The following is a 25,401-nucleotide window of genomic DNA, read 5'->3' as shown; positions in this document are numbered from 1 at the left end:
ATAATATTAATATTGAACCATTGTACTCACATGAACTGATTTAAATATGTTTTTAGTACATTAATGGATCTTGAGAGAGGAAATGTCATTGCTCCCTATGAAGGCCTCACGGAGCCATCGGATTTCAACTAAAATATCTTAATTTGTGTTCTGAAGATTAACGAAGGTCTTACGGGTGTGGAATGGCATGAGGGTGAGTAATAAATGACAGAATTTTCATTTTTGGGTGAACTAACCCTTTAAGGCGGGTGCACACTGAGCGATTTTGGCCATGATTTGGTCATCTGAGACAAATTTTGAGAATCCTAAAAGATTCATATAATCCTAGGAAAAAATCTGTAGTCTTTGATCGCTAGTTTGACATGTTCACTGACAGCTGATTACATTTACATTTACATTTATTCATTTGGCAGACGCTTTTATCCAAAGCGACTTACAAGTGAGGAATACAACAAGCAAGTCGTCATGAATGAAGAGGCAAATAGACAAGAAGTGCTCACAATGAAAGTTTCAGACATTGCTCAGAGTATCATAAGCTACAATGGAGAGGGATTAAAGGAAGTGAAAGAATAGGTAATGAAAGGATAGGATTTTTTTTTTTTTAAGATGAGGTTAAGTGCTCACGAAAGCTGTCTTTCAGCTGTCTTTTGAATATTTCCAGGGATTCTGAATTCCGGATGAAGGCAGGAACTTCCAGCCTCCGCACGGAGCAGTGAATGAGAATGTTCTGATTAATGAACGTTGTGATCAAATTCGACCTCCAATGAAATTCTGGCAGTCTCAGAAGATTTGGTGCACAGTCCTGCAGTGTGAATTCTCCTACGACAAATGTCAAATCGTTTTTCAAGATAAGCCGTGATCAAAATTAATGCTAGAGATTTCTTTGTTAGCCACCATTTCAGTGTGTAATGCAGCTCAAAGTCACCAAATGTGTTTAGGTCGATGATGTAAAACTCCGGACAAGTTTTCAAGCTTGCCTCTGTTTTTAACGCTTCTTGACTGTCATACAGTCTGACATATAGGACAGCTGAGATCCCTCAGTGTGACATGAGGATCATTTTCGTACAGTATGACCAGCAACAATCGTGGAGGACTATTATAAATCGTACAGTGTGCACCTGCCTTTAACATGAACATGAATACACTCACCAAACAATGTGTTACATGAACAAGGTTAGACAATGGAACAATGAAATATGAGGGCTATTTATACACAAAACTAATGAAAAATCAAGGGACACCTGTGCACCATCAAATAATGAACCAATGAGAACAGAGCAGAGTATCACATGACGAGACAAACCAATGAAAACATGACACATAAGACAAGAGGCTCGTTCGAGTTGCATCTGCACTGCACTGATGACATCAAAGTACTGCGAGAGTGATTCAAAAGCACAAGTCGTATGCTCTCCAAATGCTCTCGCGGTACTTTGATGTCATACGCCGATCGGTCTTCGCAGCGCAGATGCATCTCGAACAAGCCTATTGGAAGCACAAGACATGATCACATGAGGGCAAGGAAGTCACATGACAGGAACATGAAACATGACTAAGGCAAACTACAAAATAAAAGTCATGAAAACAAACATAACCCAAACCCATTGTTACACTTTGTTGGTGGCAGTTCATATTCTTATACTTTACAGATTGTGTTAATGGATTAAACCCTGTCACACTGTTCCACTGTAGCTGTCGCTGTGTTGCTGTGTTGCTGGTGCGCTCACATGTGTAACCACACTGTTGCACTACTTTACCAGATGGCGGACTACTCTGAGCTTCACATCAGTACAGTTCCTCCAGTTCGCAGCTGTACTGAAACTGAGCAGAGCTGCCACAAACCCAGAACAAAGGTAAATTTAAGTGAATTTTTACAAGGTTTTTAAGAATGAGTAATGGTTACTCCAGTGTTTTACAATCATGTTCCTTGAGACATGTAAACTGTACATGTTTTAAATTTAACTCATAAGTTTGTTTCTAGACTAAAACCTAAAATGTGTCTGTTAGAGAAATGAGCTGTCCAAGAAATGTACTGTTGGTATTTGACAGAGTATTTTATCCATCTTATAGAAAACAACTGTAGAATTAATTTGCTTGCTATAAAAGCTAGAAGTGTTTTGAGGCCTCTTGGCCTATGTGACTATAAGGGTTAGATGTAGGGCTGTGAATCTTTGGGTAGACAGCGAATTGATTCGATTTACAATTCATTGGTATTCGATTCAATTCAAGAACGACTTTTGCAAATTCAGAACGATTCGATTTGAGATGATTCACATTAAAATTCGATGCGATTTGATTAATTTGATTCGATTCTGCATTTTAATATGCATTCATAGGGTTATTGAAATGCATCCCAAACAAAGCCCGCTTTGTTCTCTTTATATGGAACATATTCCTGTTTTACATGATTCAGAAAACGCGCTGGGTATCTACTGTTGCTATAGTAACGAACACAACTTTAATGTGCATCTGATAGATAAACCATGCGCTCTTATTTCAGTATTGTTAATGTTGTAGTTATTTCAGCACTTTCCTTCGCACATTCAGTTTAACAACATAAAGTTAAATTTTTTATTGTTCGTTGGAACTATGCTTATGCATTTAGACACTTACATTATGTGTTTGCTCCATCCATGCATAAGAGAGCTGTCATCTGCTCATGTGAATAGCAGTGGCCATCCTGAGGAAAGCTCAAACATGGGGTGCTCAAAAAGGTGTTGATGAGAGCTACGGACGGAGCGCGAGCACTTCAGTGAAAAGCGGTAAAGAGTGCAGTGCGTATCTGTGAAGGAGAGCTGTATGAGCACGAATGACGGCGCACAACGTCTCCATCAATTCGCGCATGTAGTAATTTAATGTTTAGGTATTTTTAAAGCACAGAATCACCATAGAGTAACAATTAATTCGATTCTTAGCATTTTACATCGCTTATTAACGATTCACGATTTAAAAACATGTTTCGAGATTGATACATATGCATTGTCAGGATTTGTAATCGATGCATTGAGAAAACGAGTGAATTGTTACAGCCCTAGTCAGATGTGTCTGAGAAGTTAACTTGGCCACTAAGCATATTTTGCTGGTAATTTTCCACCAGACAACAGATGGCTGTGAAATGAAATGTTAAGCGTGTCGTGAAGGCTTCTTGCCTCTGGGGAGTGTTGATTGTGTTTGCTACAATGTTTCATTTTGCCTGTGGGAGAATTCCACCATGAGAAATTATGTTAAAAATAGTTGGCAGCCGGCCGCCCTTACAAAGAGAAATATCTCTTACAATAAGCAACACCTGCAGTTTGATTGGTGAAGTGACTGTGGTGAAAATGTTGGGGAGTACATGGGAGACTCAAAGATGAGAAAGGGAAAAGAGCCCCTGTAAATGAGATCATGGAAAAGAACTGTAGGGGTGGATCTTACACTGTTTTAACAGATAAGAAAAATGTATAAAAACTGTGCCCTGGCTAGAGAGATTTAGATGTGGAGCTGGCATCTCACTTTGTTGCTTGTCAATAAAGTTAAACTCCTGGGACCTGGACATTCCCCTTGTGAAAAAAAAGTGCACTTTAGTATACTTTTATAAAGTGTACTTATTGCAAAAATAATATACTTTAAAAGAACACACTTAAGTGTGAATTAAATGTAATGTTTTCATCGCTTAAGTGCATTATATCTGTACTTAATTTCAAATATATCACATATTAAGTTCATATTAAATGCAATAAGTTGAACTTAAGAGTGATTTTTTTGAACAACTTAAGTGGTACTTTAATACAACTTTATGACAACCTTCGTAATTGCTTCTAGTGCCTTTAAAATATAGTTAAAGTGCACTGCCCAATGTACTAACAAGCAATTAATGTGAACTAAAATATATTTTAATATCAGTTATCAATACACTTAAGTGTGAATTAAATGTAATGTTTTCAGCCGCTTAAGTGCATTCTATTTGTAATTAATTTCAAATATGTCACAGATTAAGTTCATATTAAATGCAATAAGTTGAACTTCTGAGTGATTTTTTTTAAAGCACTTAAGTAGGACTTTAATACAATTTTTTATGTACTTCAAAATATGGTAAAAGTATACTTCCGAATGTACTGACAAGCAATTAATGCGAACTTAAATATACTTTAATGTAATTTACATGTACACTATTATATAATTTAATACATTTGTAATTACATTTTTGTACATATAATAATGAAGTTACAATTTAGTATATTTCAAAATATTACAATCAACACAAATGCAAATTGAAACCCTCTACATTTACTGACAAAATAATCTCTAAAACAAATGCACAAAAACCTTTTTGTTGATGCACAAGAAAAACCCAAGAAACACTATACACAATCACAAACAATTACAACACTTTAACTCTCATTTAGAAAGAGTCTGGAGGTCAGTGAGGCTTATATGCACTATAATTTTCTCCATCACATACAAAGGTACCTAAACCTACCATCACAATCTTTCTGCATTTTTACATTTTCAGATAAAATCATTCTGTATAAGATGATAAATAAGATAACACCCATGAATTAATACAAACAAAATGTAAAGAAAAGAAAAGATTCAAAACTTTGGGTAACACTGTACAATAATTTTCTATTAGTTAACTACTTTAGTTAACATGAACTATGAATGAAAAATACTTTAAGCATTTATAAATCCTAGTTAATATTACGTATGCATTATTAAAATCAAAAGTTGCATATGTTAATAGATAATGCACTGTAAACTAACATGAACAATAACTATACATTTTATTAACTTGAGAAAAAAAACATTTTTATTGCCTAATGTTAACAAATATTGATAAATACTGTAAAAAAAGTCAATGCACATAGTTAGATAATGTTATCTAATATATTAATTGATGTTAACAAGCGAGACCTTTTGTAAAGTGTTACCTTTTGTAAACCTTGTTACTTATAAGCTCTGCAACCCTTACTAGCACAAACATTAAACAGGACAAAAAAGGTTTCTTCTAAAATCTTACTCCAGCATTACAGTGAATGTAATTTTGAAAAGAAAAAACAAAACAAACAAAAAAACAATGAATTCCAAAGGCACAAAAACAAGAAAACCAAAATTGTCCATCACCACCTTTTTTAAGTTGTATGAAAACGTCTCGGTTACGACTGTAACCTTAGTTCCCTGAAGAGGGAACGAGACGTTGCGTCGAGAAATTGACGCTGTGGGAACGCAACGCGTTATGTCGTCATGAAGCACGTGTGAAATCCGTCCAATGGAGTGACGAGACGTCAAAGGCGGGTGACGTCACGACCAGGAAACTATAAAGCACGCTCAAACAAAGCAACGCTAGCTTCAAGTGTCTGAAGTAGTCGCTTGACAAGCATGCAGGAAGTATGGCAGGACGACGCAACGTCTCGTTCCCTCTTCAGGGAACTAAGGTTACAGTCGTAACCGAGACGTTCCCTTTCAAGGGAACTCGCGTTGCGTCGAGAAATTGACGCTGTGGGAACGTTAATACCCACGCCGCCATAATGACCAATGCCTGTCTAGTGTGACTCGTCAACACCAGACAGAACCCTGGCCCCAGGAGTGGAGCTCAGATCAAGGTCATAGAACCTCATGAATGTATGCGGTGAGGACCAGCCTGCCGCATCACAAACATCTTGCAAAGATGCTCCGAAGAGCAGAGCTTTAGAGGCCGCCATACTCCTAGTGGAGTGGGCTCGAACTGCCAAAGGAGATGGCAGTCCGGCCGACTCGTAAGCAAGTGAGATAGCCTCAACTATCCACTTACTCATCCTCTGCTTAGATACCGGGGCCCCTTTTTTAGGGGACCCGAAACAAATGAACAACTGTTCCGACTTACGCCACGGGGCAGCTCTGTGGACATAAGCATCCAACGCCCGAACTGGGCAAAGCAGATTAAGGCGTTCCTGGTCTGAATCCCTGAAGGGAGGAGGACAGAAGGCTTGCAGTACTATGGGCCTCACCACATTGGTGGGGACCTTAGGAACATACCCAGGTCTGGGATGAAGGAAAGCCTTCACCATACCGGGTGCAAATTCCAAGCACGATGGGGCAACCGAAAGAGCTTGCAAATCTCCTATTCTTTTAAGAGAGGAGATAGCAAGAAGGAACAGAGTCTTGAAGGTCAAGAACTTAACAGGAACCTCCTCAATGGGTTCAAAGGGAGCTAAGGAAAGGCCCTGGAGCACCACAGCCAAATCCCAAGCCGGTACCCTCGTGCGTACCGCAGGCCTCAGCCTCAGTGTGCCACGAAGGAAGCGAGTGACAAGAGGGTCTCTCCCCAGAGAGCCACCAGCCAAAGGTGTGTGGTAAGCCGCAATAGCCGCCACATAGACTTTTAAGGTGGACGGAGATAACCCTGCAGTGAACCTCTCCTGCAGAAATTCCAACACTGCCCCAACCGGACAGTTAAAAGGATCCAACTGACGAACACTGCACCAAGTAGAAAACAGCTTCCATTTAAAAGCATACAGCTTCCTCGTGGAGGGAGCCCTAGAGTGAAGGATGGTACCCACAACCTCGGCTGAGAGACCAGAGTCTATGAGCTGGGTCCCCTCAGAGGCCAAGCCCACAGATTCCAAAGTTCCGGGCGAGGGTGAAATATTGAGCCCTCCGCCTGAGACAGAAGATCCCTCCTGACTGGAATCTCCCAGGGAGAGCCGTCTAGGAGAGATACTAGGTCCGAAAACCAAACTCTGCCCGGCCACCGCGGGGCTATCAAGACGAGCCGGACTTGGTCCCGGCGAATTCTCTCTAAGACTCCCGGGAGCAGAGCAATCGGAGGAAAAGCGTACAGACGAAGCCTCGGCCATGTCTGCACCATAGCATCCAGTCCGAGAGGAGCTGGATGAGTGAGGGAGAACCAGAGTGGACAGTGAGACGTCTCTCGAGACGCAAACAGATCCACCTGAGCCCGGCCAAACATCCCCCATATTTGCTCCACCACCTCGGGGTGGAGCCTCCATTCCCCGGGCCTCAGCCCCTGCCTCGACAGGACGTCTGCTCCTATGTTTTGAACCCCGGGGATGTATGCTGCACGAAGCGACAGCAACTTCCCCTGGGACCACAGGAGGATTTGGTGCGCCAGTTTGTAAAGCGGACGCGAACGCAAACCCCCCTGGTGATTTATATAGGCAACCACCGATGTGTTGTCTGACCGGACAAGAACATGGTGGCCCCTGAGATCTGGGAGAAAGACTCTGAGAGCCAAGAACACAGCCATCATCTCCAGGCAGTTGATGTGCCAGGAGAGATGATGTTCGCTCCACAGACCCTGAGTTGGGCGTCCGTCTAGGATCGCCCCCCAACCCGTGAGGGAGGCATCTGTCGTTAGCATCTTGCGACGACAAGGAGCTCCCAATACCGGGCCTTGGGATAAAAACCAAGGTTTCTTCCACATGTCGAGGGCACGTAGGCATCGCCGCGTGACCTTGATCATGCGAAATGGATTTCCCCTTGGAGAAAACCCCCTGGTCCTGAGCCACCACTGCAGGGGTCTCATGTACAGCAGGCCAAAGGGAATCACGTTGGACGCTGCCGCCATTAAACCCAACAGTCTCTGAAATTGTTTCACAGTGAGTGACTGGCCTAGCCTTATCCGGTTTACGGTAGAAAGGATTGATTCTATGCGAGCAGGTGAAAGACGCGCCTGCATCACAACAGAGTCCCAAACCACGCCCAGAAAAGTGGTTCTCTGAGCTGGAGAAAGAACACTCTTCTTGGCATTCAACCTTAACCCCAACCTTCTCATGTGGGCGAGAACGACATCTCGATGCCGAACCGCAAGTTGTTGCGATTGAGCTAATATTAGCCAATCGTCGATGTAATTGAGAATGCGAATGCCCTGTAAACGCAGTGGCGCCAAGGCTGCATCCATGCATTTGGTGAAAGTGCGGGGTGATAACGCTAGGCCGAACGGAAGAACCCGATACTGGTAAACTTTGCCCCCAAAAGCGAACCTCAGGAACTTCCTGTGATGCGGAAGGATGGAGATGTGGAAATACGCGTCCTTGAGATCGATCGTGACAAACCAGTCCTCGGACCTGATTTGTGACACGATTTGTCTCAACGTTAACATTTTGAATTTGAGCTTCATAACTGACTGGTTCAGCAGACGCAGATCCAAAATGGGACGCAACCCCCCATCCTTCTTCGGAACGATAAAATAACGGCTGTAAAAACCGTTTTCTCTGTCGAGAGGAAGTACATGCTCTATGGCTTCCTTCTCCAACAGAGTTTTTACCTCCTGTTCCATAACCAGAGCCTGCTCGGGGCCCACCACAGTGGGCAGGACCCCCGCGAACCTGGGTGGGCGAGACCCGAACTGAATAGCATACCCCTTTTCGACTGTACGCAGGACCCATTGAGAAATATTTGGCAGTAGCCTCCATGCTGTCAGATATTCTACTAAGGGAACCAGTCTCTCGAGACTGGCCTCTGGTGTAATTTGAACAGCCAAAACGGTGCCCTGAAGCGGCGCACCAGCAGGGGGCAACCGAGCTGACTGTTCGGAGACCCTCCTTAGAGGGGGCGAGCGCCCCAGGGCCGCTACGTTTCCGGGCGGACACCTGGGTGTTTGCTCGCTGGGGACCACCGCGCCCTGAAGCACACGAGGTGGCAGGGTTGGCAGAACGGCCCCCTGAGGGCACTGAAGAGAACTGGGCACCGTATACTGAGGTGTGCGCCACTTCTCTCCAGCGGGGGCTGCCCTCATTTGAGCCCTGACACTCGCAGCGTCAGGACTTCTTTGCTGCAGCCTTCTTGGCGATAATGACGTTCCTCAGATCCGTCTTACCCCTTGAAGGCTGCGGCTGTGAGCGCCCTCCCGACCCCCCGAATCTCTGAGGAGGGGTACGGGTAGAAACGCTCTGCTTTTGATTGGCACGGTGTTGCTGTGAGGAGCTGGCTTTTGATGACTGGGGCTGCTGGTGTTGTGGAACAGCCCCAGGGGTGAAAGAGCGACGGGGGAGGAGTTTCTGGAACGCCGCCGCCTGCTTATTGGCTTCCTGAAACCTCTCGACGACCGTGTTAACAGCATCGCCGAAGAGGCCAGGGGGCGCAAGCGGGGCGTCCATAAGGAAGTTCTTATCTTTGTCCTTAATAGAACTCAAATTCAACCACAAGTGCCTCTCCGTAGCCACCAGTGCTGCCATAGCACGACCCACGGATCTGGCCGTCTCCTTGGTGGCACGGAGAGAAAGGTCTGAAGCCCGACGTAGCTCATCGACTACGTCGGGAGTGATTCCCCCGCCCTCATCAATATCACCTAATAACTCAGCCTGATAGGCCTGCAGCACACCCATAGTGTGAAGGCATGCTGCCGCCTGACCAGAAGCCGAATAAGCTTTGCCCACTAAACCAGAGGTGACTCTTACTGGCTTAGTGGGCAGCGTCGGGGTCTTTAGGGACGATGCCGACTGTGGAGAGAGATAGCTCGCGAGCGTCTCCTCCACTTTTGGCATCGCCCCATAACCGTGCTCTTTAAGCCCCACGATCGATGCATAGTGCGTGGTCTGAGCACTATGCACCCGATATGAGGCTGGTTTCTTCCAAGATCTCGCCACCTCGGTGTGGAGATCTGGAAAAAAAACGGGAGACCCCGACGCGGAGGTTGCACTCTAGAGGGCAGAAAACGTTCATCCAACTTGCTTTTAGGACGAACGTCCTGCTTCTCTGCTGGCCAGTCGATGTTTAATCTGGCAACAGCGCGAGACACAACCTCCACCAACTCCTCAAAAGCAGGCGAGTGGGATGGCGAGTCCTCACTCTCAACAGTATCGATGCTCTCCACATCCAGCTCCTCGGAACTGGACATATTGAGCATCGGTGCTTGACCCAGTGTGGAAGGAACCGCAGAGCGTGCTTCCAGACACTGAGAAAAAGCACTGGATCTGTCAGGTGAGGGCTGAGATAAGGCTGGGCCCGTCTCAAACCCCTCTGATAGATCCATTTGCGAGCCCCAGGATAGAGAACGCCGCTGTGCCTCGGCAGCAGCGGGACCCGAACCCTGGGAAACGCGAGCCTGAGCGCCCTCATCAAAGAGCGCCAGGCGGGAGCGGAGCGTCCGTAAAGGAAGCATCTCACAATGCTCACAGCCAGCACCCTCGAGTGCTGACCGTGCATGCTCCGCTCCCAAACAAGCAACACAAAGATTGTGTGTGTCCCCACTCGTGATGTAGCGAGGGCAGGGATGCACACACGATCTAAATTGCTTTTCCGCCATAATAGTGAATATATAGATATATATAAGTCACAAACAACACCAAATAAGACAGACAAGTCACACAAAGCGCTACTGAAGACACAGAAGCTAGCGTTGCTTTGTTTGAGCGTGCTTTATAGTTTCCTGGTCGTGACGTCACCCGCCTTTGACGTCTCGTCACTCCATTGGACGGATTTCACACGTGCTTCATGACGACATAACGCGTTGCGTTCCCACAGCGTCAATTTCTCGACGCAACGCGAGTTCCCTTGAAAGGGAAGTGCTGTTTATGTCAATGTCCCAGAAGCTCTTCATCGGCAGAAAACCTTAAATGTTCATGAAGCTGCGAACCACCTCTACACAGTATGCATAAATGAACATGTTCCAAAGAGGCAAGAAAGTAAAAAAAATAAATACCTGGAGGAAAAAAAACAAAAAAGAAGTAAGAGTCAGTCCATTATTATAATTGGTTCAATCGAATGAAATCAATAGATATAGATATATATACAGAACTCCAAAGTTTATATCCACCTTTGTAGGTTTGAAAATAATAAAAACCCATTTGGTATTCCCTAAAGGCAAAGAGTTGCTGATAGTGATTGAAGCCTGTGGCCAAGATGTTTACTGTGTACTGATAATTTCCTCCACTTTAATACCAGTTACAGTGTGAAATAAATATGAATGAACATCTGAAGGTATGTTACAACATACAGTACAACTGACCCATAAGTTGTCACATTTAATCGCTCAATCAGTGTTTCAACGCGTGGAAAGACGTCAATGAAACAGCTTGTAAACAATGTCACGTAACATCACATTTACTTCAGAAAAATCATATTCAGCATAAACTCATTAGTCAGCTATAGAGAGGAGCATTCTGCTAATTATATGCACCACGTTACATATTCATTATAATTTTATTTTAAATATTTTTTTTATAATTAATTTATGTATTTAATGTTTGAATACATAATTTATGACAGCTACAATTTAAATGTTTATATTTCAAAAAAACAATTTAGAGTAGAAATATGATTATGTAATTCTAAAGTTTACATAATCATAACTTTATTATAAAACAAACAAATCATACAAATTAGCATTGTATTTGTTTCTTTATTTAGTACTTCCCTGATGAAGCAGTTTATTCTGCAAGGTGTAAGTAAACTTTTGACCGCAACTGCATCACCCAAGATGAATTACCTCAGTCATCAGGACAACACTGTTGTAGAATCCTGGGAGAAGCTCCTTCACATTTCCCACAAACACCAGGATTCCAGTGACCACACCATCTTCACTGACACTGGCCTTTCAAAATAGAGAACATTTTTATAAACATTTTTATTCCTACTTTACAAGGAATTAAACATAACTTTATCAATTACACAAATATAGATAAATAACCCAAGGCCCAAGCAAATTGAGGGGTTTTGCTTTGAAATAATTATATAATAATATCATTATATGTAAATATAAATATATAATGATTAGATGGGGATTTGTAAGTGCACAGGTGAGAATTTATTACTTGCAAACAGAAAAGATTCAAAGCATTTAAAAGCTATAAGGACAGTTGATGGCAGTGTTTTAGCTTGTAGTGTGTGATCAGGGTGGCTGAATTAATGGAAAAACATGGAACATCACCTCATCAATACATACAGGTCTTTGATTCCACACAGCTTGCACTGTATCTCCAATAACAAATCTGTACTGATCCTACAAAATGAATATATAAAACAACAGATAAGCACAAACATATTACATATTACAAACACAAACAGTAATTGAACAACTAACTTTTCAAATGCAAAAAGAAAATAGATTATAAGCATTACTGGTGGTTATAATAGCGATTAAATGTATATAATTGTCTTTAAATGTTACAAGATCAGATCTTTGAATTTAGTTCTGCAAATTTAACTTAAAGTCATTTAAAATGATTTAAAAAGTCAGAGTTCAATTAAAATATATTTTCAGCAGCCAAATTCTTTGAACAAGCCCACACACGCGACCACGTTCATATTGTATAAGAAATTATTATAATGCAATCATAAATAAATTACAGGAAACATGATTAATTCACCTCCATATTGCGATTAAACTAAATAAGTTACACTCATAAGAACTGCTATGTTCCGGTGAAAAAATAAAAATGAAGAGAGCATATATCAATATAAAGATACTTACTTATTTGTAATACATAACGTCTCATCTGTAGTCATCCAAACGTGCGCTCCTTTGTTTTCTTCTTTGATCAGCAAAGTTGCCTCGCGCATCGCGATCACAGAAAGATGGCTGAAGGTGCATTTTTCAAACTCTGGTGAAGTAATGCGCCGTCATGACGTTGTATTGTGGCGCATGCGCATGATTAAATTTGTTCAAGTTGGAAGTTTTTCTAATTCATTGTTGTAGTTAGACTGTAAGTTTACAGAACTTGACTCATTCACCTAACTGAAATTCAATTATTTTATAGTTTAGTCTGATTAAAATTAAATGTATTTTAACTGAATATGAATTCAAATTATTTTTTAGATCTGTTAAACTTTTGCTTGCAATTAAATAGGTTTAATCAACTTAGAACAACAATGATATTATAAGTATTATACAGATATGTAAAGTACAGCACTGTTGCATTAAGTATCACAAATACAGCACTCCGTAAAAAAAAAAAAAAACATTTTATGTCAAATATTATGTAGAAAACTGACACTAGTCGAGTTTAGAGCAGGAGCTGGTGATAAAAATTTCAACAATAAGTTGTACAGGATTATACACTGTATAAGCAAGTGTTTTGAAATTCAGAAAAATAAATTTCAAGTGTATTAATGCACACAGTATTTATTAAAGACTAAGCACATTTAAAATACATTAACAAATGTCATCTTGGACAACACACTTAAGTTGAAATTAAAATAAATTATTTTTCATGTGCTTTAATATATAAGTCAATACATCAGAATAAGTTTACTTATTTAAAACACTATAAAGTCATAATTAGGTAAAAATTAAGTGCATTTTTAAAAAGTGCTCTTAAGCATGTTTAGAAATATTGTCATGAAAGTGTACTTTCTTCAAGTACAACTTAATAAGTCATTATTACAAAGTGCATTTTTAAAAAAGTGTTAATAAATATTGTCATTTAAGTCTACTTTCTTTAAGTACAACTTAATAAGTCATTATTACAAAGTGCATTTTTAAAAACTGCACTTAAGCGTGTTAATAAATATTGCTATTAAAGTGTACTTTTTTTAAGTACATCTTAATAAGTCATTATTACAAAGTGCATTTTTAAAAAGTGCACTCAAGTGTGTTAATAAATATTGTCATTAAAGTTTACTTTCTGTAAGTACAATTAATAAGTCATTATTACAAAGTGTATTTTTAAAAAGTGCACTCAAGCGTGTTAGTAAATATTGTCATTTAAGTGTACTTTCTTTAAGTACAGCTTAATTTGACATTATTACAAAGTGCATTTTTAAAAAGTGCACTTAAGCATGATAATAAATATTGTCATTAAAGTGTACTTTATTTAAGTACAACTTAATTAGACATTATTACAAAGTGTATTTTTAAAAAGTGCACTCAAGCATGTTAGTAAATATTGTCATTTAAGTGTACTTTCTTTAAGTACAACTTAATTTGACATTATTACAAAGGGCATTTTTAAAAAGTGCACTTAAGCGTGTTAATAAATATTTTCATTAAAGTGTACTTTCTTTAAGTACAACTTAATTTGACATTATTACAAAGTGCATTTTTAAAAAGTGCACTTAAGCATGATAATAAATATTGTCATTAAAGTATATTCTATTTAAGTACACTTAAGTGGCCTTTAATTTTATTTATATTGTATTATCTGCAAGTGCAATTTTTAAAAAGTATACTAAGTACACACAAAGTACACTTTCAATACAATTAAGTGCACTTCTTTTTCACAAGGGTCAACTCTGAGAGTTTTCATTGAGACCAGAACTGAAGAAACATCGAATTTGCCACAACAGTATGCCTCTAGGAAAAGGGTTGGCTGAAACTGGCTCATCCTAATATGCCCACTTGGTATTCTTAGGGAGTCCAGCAAAGTCCTGTCAGTGGCCGCTAATGGCTTAAGTGCACACTGCAATCAATTACAAATTTAATGTAGTATAATAATAATATGCGATTTTTCACCATTTGGACAAAGAGATATTTCACCATTTTTTTATTTTTTTATTTTTTTGTCATTTACTGACCCTCATGTCGTTCCAAACCTGCATGACTGACTTTCTTCTGTGGAACACAAAAGGAGATGTTAAGCAGAATGACAGGCTTAGTAACCAGTCACTTTCATTACATCTTTTTTCCATACAATAAAGATAATGGTGACTGAGTTTGTCTTTCATCTTCTTTTGTGTTCCACAGCAGATTATTGGTCTAGAATGGCAAGAGGGTGAGTGAATGATGACATTAATGTTTGAATGAACTCTCTTTAAATGGCAATGAGAAATAGTTTAAAGGTGCAGAGTGTAAAGTTTTTCGTCTGAGACAGAAGAGAGTAGCCAGTCAAGCAAACACGCTCTGTAGAGCAGTTTGTTTTTTTAGGGCTACTGTAGAAACATGTCGGCACAAAATGGCGACTAACATGTAAGGGGACCTACAGTGTATTAAAAAAGAAATGGCTCATTCTAAGGTAATAAAAACATAATGGTTCATTATATAAGCTCTTTTTACACCACATACATAGTTATGTATATTATATTGCATTTCTGTCAATAGATCCTCCTAAAATTTTCACATTGTACCTTTAAGGTAAAAATGGGCAACTTTTTTGATACTACTTTTGATTTCATTGGAACCCATGGGTGTTGGAACCATTGTATGTGGGTGGGACAAGGTCATGTTACACTGTGAATGTAGTCATTGTGTCTAACCAAAAGCTTTAGTTTGTTTGGTTTCCTCTTAAGTGTAATTGTTTTTCATTCTGAATATATTAATATGCGAAATGTTGTCATGTGCATTTGAGTTATTTTTTGCAGTGTTTTTCTCATAGATGCATGTTTGAATGTGGGCAATGTGTGAAAGCAGAAAGCTCATACATGGCAGAAATAGACCAAGATGTCATTTAAAGGAAGTTCCCCCCTTTTTCTGTGGTTATGTTGCTCTCACCTTGTGTCTTTCTGTATCACCTTATAGCCAAAGGCAACATTTTGACTCTGTGAAGGTGAAGGCACAGTGAAGGTTTTCCAGGTAACAGGATCAATGTTAAAAGCCATCACCGACTGAGACGCTTAAGTGTTCAGAAGTGATAAAAAAAAAAAAAAAAAGACTGAATTACTAACTAGAAACTGTCATTTTACAATTGAAATATTGTTTGCTGATTGGTCAATACAACATTACAGCCATGCTAAAATACATTCTATAGTAACAGATGCCAGTTCAGCAGCTGCTGGTCATTTCACTGTGTAGCACCAATAAAGGCAATTATGTAATAAGATAACATAAAAATGTTTTGTAACATAAAAAAAAAAAAAAAAAGATTAAAAAAAAGAAAAGAAAAGAAAAGAAAAGAAAGCTGTCAAGTGCATTTGAGTTGAGTTTGAGTTGAGTTTTAGTTTTTGCAGTGCTATTTTCGTAGATGCATGTTTTAATGCGTGCAACATATGTGTGAACATATGAGTCAGAATTAGATGAGAGAGCATTTAAAAAAGTTCACATTTATTGATGTTTGTTCTTGCCTAAAAGGACTTTTTTATCTTCATCTCTATCATATGTCTGTTCACAATATAATATATGCTATAACATTTGAAAGATTGTCAAGGTTTTTAACTCACGAGGCTGTCTAAAATTAGATGTGTCTAATGTCTTATGATCAACAGTGTTTCTGAATGTTGAGTAACTGTAAATTTACAGTAAAACAAAACTGTAAAAGCTTTAAACATAATTCCTATGACAGTTTTTTTTTTTTAAATCACTCATCCATCTATTCATGTACAACATGATTATTGCTATGCATTTTTAACAGCTTTAGTTTTTAACAAATAACAAATAAAAAAAAATATTAAGAGAATGTAAAGCAGCTTTTACCTGGCTAGATCATGTAACTAGTTAATTTTAAAGTATCTTATTGCCACTCACTGATTACAATTGTAGACTTGCAACACAAGAAGGCCAACAGAGAGTGGAAATAGACAGCTATTGAGGTAGTGACCGTGTGTTACAAAATAACAAATACGTAATAAAAGACTTACCACAAAAGATGTACAATCTGATACAGAACTTGTGGTCCATTGTAACCTGTCAAATGTAGAAGCCAATACATGAAAGAGAAGATGAGTCCTAGAGGTGGTTCACTGATGTAAAAAAAAAAAAAAAAAAAAGGGGTGGAAGCATCTAACTAAAGAGGAAATACAATTTGAAAAAGAGGAAATGAGTACATTCAAGAAAAATGAAGTATAAGAGAATGTTCAAGTAATTACAAAGTTATTAAATACACAGAATGCATATTTATTTATTGAATTAAATCTAAAAAATCACCCACATTGTTGTTTATGAACTCAAAATAGTCAATAAACAGATATCAAGAGCTGTCCAAGAAAAGTATTTAGAAGAGATACATATTTGCTATGTGGTGTATGGTTGTGGATTTTTAAATAATAAGCACATAGGCCAAACTGCCATGTGTATAATGTGTAAATAAATGAGGAATTTTGAACTGAAGCTGATGATGGTGTCTGTAGCGAGTCTGTTTAACCTAGGCTTTTTCCAGCACACAATCATCATATATACACGATTATAGTTGGAAAGATGCAAGCTTTCTTTCTAAATGCCCAAAACACAGTGCCAGTTTAATAACTTTTGTAAGCCAGTTTATTCACAACAAAAGCATCTAAAACTGCAATATTTAAAAATAAAGGTTCTTAAATGGTTCTTCGGCAGGGTGTATTGTTCCATGAAGAACCTTTATATCCAAAGAACGTTTCCATTGCAAAAAAGGTTCTTTGAAGCACAGAAAGGTTCTTTAAACTATAAAATGGTTCTTCACTCAACAGTCTCTTGTTGTGTGTGTATAGAAAGTGAGATCAAGTGAGCTAAATTGTCCTGTCTGGTCCAGAACTAATTCCAGACAAATTTTTTCAGATAATAATGCAATATAAATGATTAATTTTGAGTTACATAAATAGAGTTTTGGTGTTTCCCAATTAAAAAACGGTAAATCAATCCTTTTATATATTTTAATGTTTTGCATGACTCAAGGTGTAAATGTATTTAGATAGCACTTATAGTACATTTGAGCCCATAGTGTACTACAAGTGGTAGCTAAATATATATTTTTTAAATACAGAGATAGTATATTAAAAGCACATTTTAGTTCATATTTCATGGTGTCTCAAAATAGCACAGTTGAGTACACTTAGATGTTCTTAAGATGATCTTAAGTAGTACTAAAGATGATTTTTTAATATATTAAGTACAAAATTAGTGTGCGAGAATCAAGCACTTTAAGTACATTATAGAAGTGTACTTTTTTTTCACCTGGGTAGATGACTTGGCTGACTGGTAATGATAATCTTTGCTGGAGTGATGGTGATGACCAGGAACTGGGATTGTAACAGTCACTTAGAGCATTTATAGTAATTAGAGGTAGAATGTGAACTGCGCATGTGCATAATGTGTGCGCGGCTGTAAGAGAATGCGAACAGTGCAGGAGAAGAGATAACCGCTCTGTCGACTTTGTACTCTTTTCCCGTTTACTTTACTTTTTCTATTTGTGACCTAAGTTGAATGTTTATTTGTATCCTTTTCTCTCACTCATCCCCATGTATGCGGACGAGTGTGACGATGTATAAGTCATTTTATTAAACCCGGGGAATATATGCCAGCTCTCGCCTTGCACGTGCATCATTTCCTCGAGCTCTACACATTCTCTACACATTTGTTTTTCTGGGCAATAACATTTCAACTCTGCATTACAGGATGAAGCAGACGACAGATGACGGAAGACAGATGACGAGAATCCACAGCAGTACAGGTTAGTATCGTGAAGGAGTCTGTTCGTGTACAGAGACAAGATTGACAAAGAAGTGCAGGTTGTGACTGTATTTATGGTGTGCATTGATGCGGTGAATCAGAATTCCAGGGAGAGTGAACAAGTGGGCGAAGCGTGATGATCTGGTGACGATGGGTTGATTGTGGTCTGAGATGGCTGAGACTCAACCCCCTCCTCCACGGGCAGCTCCTGATGGCTGGATGGTGCGACGACGGGGCCTACTTCGACACCCTAGGAGCTGGGTGATCTGTGTGTTCAGTGTGAAGTTGGGTGAGAACAGCCGGATCCAGAATGTCATCACGGGTAACCCAGGATTGATCCTCATGGCCGTAGTCCTCCCAATCAATGAGGTATTCAATTCTCTGGCCCCGCTGCCGCAAGTTGAGGGCGGCCCTGACCCTGTAGATAACTTTCTCGCCACCAAATTGTGTGAAGGGAGACAACAAAGTTTCAGAGTGAGGTTTGAGGAGTGACACATGGAAAGATGGTGAAATCCAGTAGTGTGGTGGAAGATTGAGCCTGTAGGTGACCTCGTTGATCTGCCTCTGCACAGTGAATGGACCTATGTAACAGGCACTCAGCTTACAGCAGGGGAGGCGGAGAGAGATGTCCCATGTCGAGAGCTACACCTTCTGACCTGGTTGGTAGCAAGGGGTCTGTGTTCTTCAGGTGTCAGTCTGCCTCTTGTGTCTCTGCACAGCCTGTTGGATATCACAATGTAGCGAATTTCATTTGATGAACTCCGCTAATAAGTGGTTGTTCTCCTTTAAATAAGGAGCCAGTACATGTGACGTCATTCTCCCCAGCGGAAAAAGAAAATGTCTGGTGTTAGGAGACACCTTGGCATTTTACTCTTGTTGATGCTTTGAATCTCCTGCTGTGGATGAAATGTTTGTTGAAGCCGTGTACGGAGAGATATTGTGCACCTATCCTGATGTAAACGGAGACTGACGGTAAACCAGTCATGCTAGGGAAAGTGTAAGTTTAATTTTCTTTTGCTACTGTTTATCTTTATGGGATGTTGTAAATTTGATTGTTATTTTGTTTTTGTGCTAATTATATTTCATTTATCTGTATTTAGGGGAGGATTTTAGTTCTTTCATTTGAACTGGATACGTTTCAAGTTATGGACAATACAAACGCTCCACGGGCATTCCTAAAAGACTTTGATCCAAGCTAAAAACTTCCTACACGTTAAATGGTCATTCGTAAAAGTATGCTGCAGGGACTGAGTAGCTATGAATTTGTAAATGCTTTGTATATTGGTGTTCATTTGCTATGTATGGATTTATTGTACTGATGGAATATGTGTATGGGTATTATGAACTTTGTATTGCACTTCTTGAATATGTGAATATATGTTTTTTTTTACTTGCTTTGGGTTGTGAAGGGTCATTTGAATTTGTGAAAAAAACAAAAACTAAACTAAAGAAACAGGATAAGATAGGGATCATATAAATTGATGAGGACATTTATTAGATTCCTTTGTGGATGGTTTAATTGCTGAGAACTTAAAATTTGTCTGGATGATTTGCCAGGCTGGCATCCCTCTTAGTACACACAAAATCGTCACAACGTGAGCCGAGTCCCACACCCTCTCGCTCTGCTGGAACCAGTGTTTGACAGTTCTGGCCGTACTCCGTCCAGGGGAGGAACTGGCTCCAACTATATTGGTTCTGCAGTTGGCAGTAGGACTTCAGGTACCTCTTGATCTCCTGGATCTTCCGATCAGTCTGCCCGTTAGTTTGCGGGTGGTAACTGGAGGAGAGGCTACAGAAATTCCCAGGAGTTCGAAGAATGCTTGCCATACCCGTGAGATGAATTGGGGACCACGATCTGATACAAATGTCCTCTGGTAGGCCGAAGTGGAAGAACACATTTGAAAGAGGGCTTCTGCAGCTTCAAATGCAGTAGGTAGACCTTTCAGAGGGATGAGTTTACAAGCCTTGGAAAAGCGATCAGTGATGAACACAGGTATTGTTACAATACAAATATCAGCTCGAAGAGAGAGTGCGTAACATAAACAAGAATGACTGAATGGAGGAATCTAATGGCGGAATCTATTAATCAAATCTATTTATTCACTCACTCATAACAAACACCACAATAATAATAAACATAACCATCAAGTAAATAATTTAACAGAACAGACAACAATTTACAAAAGGGGGGAAAAAAAAGCAAAACAAAGATAAAGACATTGTTTGTTGGCTAGCCCACAAAATCTGTCGTCTGTAACCTTCTCCTCCTCGTTGGTGTATTTCAGTAAGCTCAATCAACTTCTCAAATCACGAACAGGTGCATCCACCTAAGAGAGAGAGAGAGAGCATACACACTCCAAAAAGATAGAGCAACGCCAAGACAAACAAGGGAGGGGCAAAACAAGAAAAAACAAGACACAGACCAAGCCACTGACCATAACAGTATTGTTTTCAGATTGTGGAAGGTCGGTCTTGAAGTCAATCCCCAGGTTTGACCATGGACGATGTGGAATAGGCAGATAAACCAGCTTCCCCTCTGGGAGTTTGTGGGGAGTGTTGGTAATGGCAAAAACTGAGCACCCCTTGATGTATCAGGAGATATCCTGAGCCACGGTGGGCCACCAGTAGTGATGACGTAAGAGCAAGAGGGTATGCTGACTACCTGGCTGTCCAGAGCCCGGAGACGTGTGAGCTGAGTCCATGAGGGACAGATGATAGGCTGGTGGTAGGTAGAGTAGCCCCTCAGGACCTCCCTGCAGAGCGTAGGATCGGAGTCACTGTGTAGCTTTTTTTTTTTTTTTTTTTTTGGAGAACTAGGCTCAGGATCGGGTTGATAGAGACGTGAATGGGCATCTGCCATACAGTTCTTATGACCAGGATGATATGAGACCATGAAATTGAATCGGGTGAAGAACAAGGAGGCGTGGAAGATCACCCTGCCGCTGTGCGAAAACTGCTCCGACCCCGGTGGTAGAGGCATCCACCTTGATGATGAAGGAAAAATCTGGATCAGGATGCACCAGGATCTGAGCAGCTTGGAAGTCTTCTCTGAGGCAAAGAAAAGCTTCCAGGTCAGATGGGTTCTAGGACAGAGACTTGGGCCTGCCTTTGAGAAGTGATGTCAGAGGAGAACTGAGCAGGCTGTAATTGTTAACTTTCTGTAGAAGTTGGAAAATCCCAGAAAGCGTTGTAGTTCCTTGACGTTGAGTTCAGTTCCTGATAGTTTGCACCTTCCTCTGGTCCATCTAGATGCCATGTTGGTCAATGACATAACCCAGGAAGTGTACGGAGGTGGTATTGAACTCATTTCTCCAGCTTGAGGTTCAGACAGGCAAGTTGAAACAACAGTTTATTTATAACAGTGGGACTGAACTGGACGGGAATGCAGACTAGTGAGTATAACAGTTCAGATATGTATAGATGACTTAGCTGACTGGTAATGTCTCTTTGCAGGAGTGATGGTGAAGACCGGGAAGTGGGAAGCAGATGACAGAAGACAGATGACGAAATACTCAGTAAATTAGGCTAACTATGTTACCTCAGATGGTTGAATGGTTGGATTCCACAACTGGTAAAATAAAACATATATAAGCCAATACAACATTTACTGTAGGAGCCATACAATTTACTGGTGACTTAATTTAAAAAGCTGTTCTATTGCGCTTCTGATTTGGCAGTGAAATTCACCGATTCACCTGACATCTTTCAAAGCAAATGCCTCGGGCGCTTATTAGAGATTTTTTGTCCCAATACTATCACCAACAAAGATCTACTGAGCAGAGCAGGGATGATAACTATCTCAAATTATACATCTGCACTGCTGGAGATGGTTCTGTCACGTCTGCAGAAAGTCGCCTAACTCTTTGCTCAGGAGTCAGGAGAGCACTCTACTGAACACCACAGGGAAAAAGAAACCATGGCAGACCAAAAGAAACTCGGCGTATAGGACAGCTGAAAGACATTTGAAAGTGAGAAAGCTGACACTCCAGACAGTTCCCAACTTAAGAAAAAAATAAAAAAAATGGTGAGCTTGCTGCAATTGAATCAGACACCCTGACTTACTCAAATGTTTATTCCATACACAAATTAAGTTACATAAAAATGATGGGTAACCCTTTATTTTAATGTGTCCATGTTACACGTTACTTGTATTTACTATAGTAATAACCATAAATAAGGCATAATTACATGAAACTAACCCTAAACCAAACCCTAATCCTACCCTAACCCAATTAAGTACATGTGCTTAATTAATATTACTCAGTACTTATATGTATAATGTTGATGGATATGATGATTATGCAATTACTCTATTTTGTTTAAAGTTGTTGTTTTTTTTCTTTGTAGTAGCTTTATCTAATCCAGTTAGTGATGATGCATAAAACATTTATTGAAATGATGGAATGTAGAAAACAAAACTATGTATAAGAATGATATTAATTGCTATTATGTATGCATGTATACTTAACCATGTTGCAGTGATTTGTATATGGTTGTTTTACATACAGTGTATGTTTATGTTAAAAATAAATATTAAACTGTAGTGTATAGTACAAAATTTATATTAAAGTAACAAAGCAGAGAACATTTATGTATTAGATAAAAGGAAATTGTAATGCTGTAGATAAGGCATATTTTACAGACAAAATGGAGACGGACACAGAGGAGAAGAGCCAAAAGGAGAGCTAACAGGAGAAAACGCTACTTCAGAAACACCTTAAAAGGAATGTGGAAGACTTGGCAGCTCTCCAACTGATGACAACAGATGAGAATTGAACATCAGCAGTGAACTGTTTGAGTATAAAAGACTGATGAGAAGACTGGCCAGGCAGATAATTAATTGAGCAGTGTCTCTCGATGCGAGAAACCCAGCTAATTACATTAAATAACACACATTTAAATAAAGTGTAACCAAATAATGAGACAAAGAAGTATAATGGTTAATGCCAATTTTATTTTTATTTTTTATTTTTTTTTGCTTTCCTTGACAATAAGTGCCATATATATATATATATATATATATATATATATATATATATATATATATATATATATATATATATATATATATATATCACGGACCCTCCATAAGTCATAAGCCATAAGACCCCCATAAGAATTCATTTTTGGATTTTGGGGGGTCCCTGACCAATATATTTTAACGTTAAAAATGATTGTGAAAATTATAGGTTTTAGTGACGTTTTGTATTTATAACAGTAATTAATTTATTTCCTAGCGCGAGGCAGCAATCAGGGCAGCTATTAGCCGAGTGAGTTCCTACAGCGTCACAGATTGTTGTTGTGGTGCTCCCGCAGACACGTACTAGATAAACGCGGCAAAACGAGACATCACAAAGAGTGAAATCCTGAATGAAAATCCTGTAAGGGCTTCAATTGTGTTTATATCTCCATAATTGCTTATAGTAAAATATTAGGAGTTCGAGTTCCTATATCAAAAGTTGCATTAGATACCCAGTGTAATGATTAGATTAGTAATGATCTGCCAGCTAACAGCAGACCTAGCAGCTAGACTAGTTATTCAAAGCTAGCTTAACAACCTACTTGTCAAGTCAGTGATTACGAAAGATAAATCAGGACTTAATTCAAGTCTGTGAGTTGATTAAAGTGAATGTGATTTGAGCATGAATGTACAGTACATGAGAGCTTGGTAAGCTATCTAGGAAGCTAATTATTTTTCTTAATTTAGAATCCTGCACATGAAGAGAAAAAGAGTAAAAAGAAAGATCACCGACTTTTTTCAAGGGTAATGTGCTTATCTGCATTTGCTGGCTGGTGCTGAGCCAGAGACAGACACGTTTGTAAAGCTCTGCATTATAACCATAGACTGTATAACCAATCACACACGATGCTGTTGAGCTTATGAATGCAATGACCAATCAGAGGTGTTCAGATGAGTCATCGCTAAAATGCCGTGTTTTCTTCACTCGCTCGCTGACTGAACAAAGTGCAAATATGTGTACGAATCGGTAAGATATTAATTTCACAGTATAAACAGCTTCAGTGATTTTTTTTGATCAACTTTTGATTATTTTTAACACATAACAAATAACATAATGGGCCCTATAATACACCCGGCGCAATGCGACGCAAGGCGCAGCGCAAGTGTGTTTGCTAGTTTGCGTCCGGCGCCGTTCGCGTTTTCCCGTTCAGCGCCACGTCCTTAAATTATTAAATGCATTTGCGCCAGTAAGTGCGCCCATGGGCGTGCTGGTCTAAAAAAGAGGTGTGTTCAGGCGCATTGCCGGGGCATTGCTATTTTAAGGAGCTGAAAATAGACTGCGCCATAGACCAACTCAAACCTGGTCTAAAGTCTAAAGTCAATGGCGCAATATTTTTTTGTTAGAGCGCGTTGGTAGAAACTGCACCTCTGGGCGCATCCACAGTGAGCGTTGACTTTGCTTATTACACACAGGGATGCCCATCACACAAACATGCCAAATATTAAAAACAAAAGGATTACAGTGTAAAAGAATATTATTGTGTACATAAATATAAAAATGTAATGGTGAATAGTCATTGCGTGTATTAGAATTAGGCTACCTATTTTCAATTCAGCCTATTACTACTTATAATGATGAATGAAATTGGCTAATTAATTGAACAATCGTGCCAATACACACACATATATATTAACTGACTCATCGCGTGTACGCCATGTAAATAGCAATCCGCCATGGCGCGAGCGCATCTCGCTCTTAAAGGGAATGGGAGATGACTCTCTGATTGGTTTATTGAACGTTACGCCCATTACTCATTAAGAGAATAGGGACAACCCATTTCAAAAATGCGCCCCGGCGCACGGACCGTTTTTCCGTCGTTAAAATAGCAAAAGTGGATTTGGACACGCCCTGAGTGCACCTGCGCCGTGCGCTTTACACTTTGCGTTTAGATCGTTAAAATAGCGCCCAATATATCAATTCAGAATAAAACGCAAGAACAACAACAGACATATAATCAATTTACATATTCCAATGAGAAAAAATGCTTTCAGTGATTTTAATGGGAGTTTTTGAGAGTGCTAGAACTAGACTGTCAGTGAAAATGTTCTTTGATGATGTAACTTGCAATGTTTTTATTTACATTAACTTGCAATGTTAAATATATAAATATATATATATAAACTCAGTCGTATTAAAAATATGTTATGGCATGACATCCATATCTGTTAATTA

General features: G+C 39.5%; 2 long non-coding RNA genes and 1 pseudogene across 2 annotated transcripts; 1 reads left to right on the top strand and 2 right to left on the bottom strand.

The window, feature by feature from the left end:
• LOC125255472 overlaps window positions 1–16,539 on the bottom strand; it is a 38,067-nt pseudogene extending 21,528 nt beyond the window's left edge.
• Window positions 1,753–23,030, top strand: LOC125255475. The gene is made up of 3 exons (XR_007181911.1): window positions 1,753–1,853; window positions 18,154–18,209; window positions 21,662–23,030. It is a non-coding gene; the product is annotated as an uncharacterized LOC125255475 (long non-coding RNA).
• On the bottom strand, window positions 10,349–12,866 carry LOC125255473. Its single transcript, XR_007181908.1, has 4 exons — window positions 12,392–12,866; window positions 11,849–11,920; window positions 11,408–11,512; window positions 10,349–10,621 (listed from the first exon to the last, which is right to left on the bottom strand). It is a non-coding gene; the product is annotated as an uncharacterized LOC125255473 (long non-coding RNA).
• Window positions 23,031–25,401: the final 2,371 nt, after the last annotated feature.

The sequence above is a fragment of the Megalobrama amblycephala genome, linkage group LG20 (genome assembly GCF_018812025.1).
Source record: "Megalobrama amblycephala isolate DHTTF-2021 linkage group LG20, ASM1881202v1, whole genome shotgun sequence".
Classification (NCBI taxonomy): domain Eukaryota; kingdom Metazoa; phylum Chordata; class Actinopteri; order Cypriniformes; family Xenocyprididae; genus Megalobrama; species Megalobrama amblycephala.
Note: the sequence above shows the minus strand (reverse complement) of the source record. Positions and strands in the feature narration are given on the sequence as shown.